The sequence below is a fragment of the Euphorbia lathyris genome, chromosome 1 (genome assembly GCF_963576675.1).
Source record: "Euphorbia lathyris chromosome 1, ddEupLath1.1, whole genome shotgun sequence".
In the NCBI taxonomy this organism is placed as follows: domain Eukaryota; kingdom Viridiplantae; phylum Streptophyta; class Magnoliopsida; order Malpighiales; family Euphorbiaceae; genus Euphorbia; species Euphorbia lathyris.
The window spans coordinates 95,067,590-95,070,469 of NC_088910.1; the positions used below are offsets into that span (position 1 = coordinate 95,067,590).

Here is a 2,880-nt window from a genome sequence, read left to right on the forward strand (position 1 = left end):
TTGGAGAAAATTGAAATAAATTTTTAAATTTTAAATGTTTAAACAGATCCTAAACGGTTTAGGTGACCATTTTCTCGAACAAGGAAACATACCTAAAACAAAAGCAATGTTCACATGGATTTAAATGATCATGTAGAAGTTGGTTATTCACCGTTAGATCAAGCCTAAATCTAATGGTGAATGATCAAATTCTACATGTTACGTAAAACAAATACTAAAGACTTCAAAATATATATAGTCTATTTTATAGTTTTTTTTTTTTTTGAATAAATAGTCTATTTTATATTTATTTCCTTTATTTTTATTATTATGGGTAATATTATTTGGTTAATTTTGTCCAGCCCGTGTTCCAAAGGTGGGCAAAAATATTGAAAGAGGGTTGCAGCACCTAGGCAGACAGCTCTCCTCTCCCCAGGTTCGATTTTTTTATTTTTTTTTTTGCTCTCAAATTCCTGCGACAGCCAGTCCTCTCCCCGCCGGACGCCTCATTTTCTCCACCGTCCCGCCCCTTTCTCCGGTGAAGGTAGGGAATCTCTTTTTTTTTTTTTTTAATTTTTTTAAGCTATTAATTTCAGTTAGGGTAGGTTTATTGTTAACCGAAATTAAAAAGATTGATGAAATTGAATCGATGATGATGAATTTATGATTGTCGATTGATGAAGTAACTAATTAACTAAATGCAACTTGAATTGCAAACTGAATAGTTGAATTAATGGTGTTTAGCTATTGTAGTTTCTTGCTCTGATTTTGAATTGCGAACTGATTAACTGAAATAATGTTATATAGCTATTTGATTTTGTTGGATTGATTGTCAATCTTGAAATCTCCTTCAAAAACTTGCTATGTCTTTGGTATTTAGCTATTCTAATTCTCACTTGGAGAGCTCTCAATTTATGGGTCAAATTGATTCTTAATCAAATATCACAAGTCCATGTAATATGGTTTCCATTCTGTATATAATATAATTAATTAGGAACCTTACTAAAGACATGGAATATTCATTGGCAAATTAGTTAATTATAATGTGTTATATTGAGAAAAAGATTTTTTTTATTACTGTTGAAAATGAAGTAATTTTGCAACGTTTTCTAGAGATTCTCGAAGGTTATATTTGCCCCCCTATCAGTAGTTCAGATGCTACGCCCGTCAGTTAAAAAGCATAGTTATTGGTATATGTAAAACATTATTTGTTATTTCTTTTTAGTAGAATTCAGATTTTATATCATTTAATTTTTTTTAATACATTGTTATACAGGAAATAAAGTTTACATGCCACAAGTTCTGCCTACTGCACTGCCACTGCCTTCTCCAACTTCCAGCCATCATCCATCACTGGTCAAGGTTAGCCCCCCAGACCTCAGGTCCTTGCTCCACCACGCTCCATAAAGTAAGTGCCATATCTGGGCCGCCGCCTCCTCTATTTTCAATGGTGCCACGGAAGACTGAGCCCCCTAAAGGAGAGGGTCCGAGACCTTTGTCAAGCAATGACACTGCTGCGAGATCCTCTCAAGATACCCTGACGAATAGACAAACTCAACCTCGAACTGATCTGAAGGCTTCAGGAATGATTTCAGTTGATTTTGTTAATGGGGATCCTCTTAAACTGAATATCACGGTTGACCCAAGTCTCATAAAAAAATTGGCACAGCCCTGGCAAAAAGCTCTTATTGTGAAACTACTGGGAAGAGATTTAGGTTATGTTGCACTACGAAAACGTTTCATGGAAATCTGGAAACCCATGGGCGACTTCTATGTGATGGACCTTGGTCATGGTTTTTACGTCGTGAAATTTGATGATGACTCGGATAGAGATAGGGTGGTTACAGAAGGACCTTGGCTGATAAATGGATGTTACCTTACTGTAAGGACATGGTCTCCAAGTTTCGTTCCATCAGATGCTGACGATTCAACTATGGCATGGGTTCGTTTTCCTGAATTGCCATTATTGTATTATGATGAGGATGTGTTATTAGCCATAGCAAGCTCTTTAGGAAAACCAGTAAAGGTTGCTAACAAAGGTCGATTTGCTAGAGTTTGTATTGAAATCGATTTGCTGAAACCTTTGGTGAGTGAATTTGGTTTAAATGGGAACGTTCAAAGAGTTGTGTATGAAGACCTCCATGAAGCTTCTACTTATTCCAGACGGTATGGACACCTGAAAGCAAACTGGATCTAGCCGAGTGTTAGTTCCAAGGAGGAGGGAGATGGTTTTATTGCTAGTGTTGAGCTAAATTTTTGTAGGATAAAGTTGAATTTGTTTGCAGTATGTTAAAGAGTCAATCTTAAAGCAATTCCTTGGTATATTCTTCAGAATTCAGATGATAAACATATCTGGTTTGTTTGTTTATCTTATTTGGAGCAAGATTGGTTCTCTTTTCTTAATTAATGTGTTGTTTTAGTCTCTTTGATTCCTGCTCTTTCAGTTTGGTTAATATCTAGAGATCAATAGAGATTTACAAAATATAACGTTATTGTCTTGCTGTATCTCTTAGGATTTGATATGATTACCAACTTCTCTGGGTGTCATGTTTGAGTACAAACAGTAGACAAGTGCTAGTGTGCTTTGTTTCTGTAGTGGTATAGTTCAAGTTTCGTTGCCTTCTCCTGATCCACACCCTGAGAATACATGAGAATTAGAGTTCCAAATGGAACCGGGTGGAGGTCGGGACTATTCTCCCCATCTCCGTCCGTCCCCATTCCCGTGTGGATTTCCATTCCCCATTACCCAAATGTTAAATAGTATTTTCTGTGGTGTAATTTTAAATTTTGCTGTATAATATCATTAGCCAAATATAATATTAATTCAATTACTATGCCTTGTTTTCTTTCCATGCTCATGGTTGGGGATTCTCATGGGGTGAGAGAGATTCCTGTTCCTGT

General features: G+C 36.1%; 1 long non-coding RNA gene across 1 annotated transcript; it reads left to right on the forward strand.

Moving 5' to 3' along the window:
• The first annotated feature begins 345 nt into the window (after positions 1 to 345).
• Positions 346 to 2,382, forward strand: LOC136207469 (uncharacterized). Its single transcript, XR_010676629.1, has 2 exons — positions 346 to 523; positions 1,256 to 2,382. It is a non-coding gene; the product is annotated as an uncharacterized lncRNA (long non-coding RNA).
• The last annotated feature ends 498 nt before the right edge of the window (positions 2,383 to 2,880 follow it).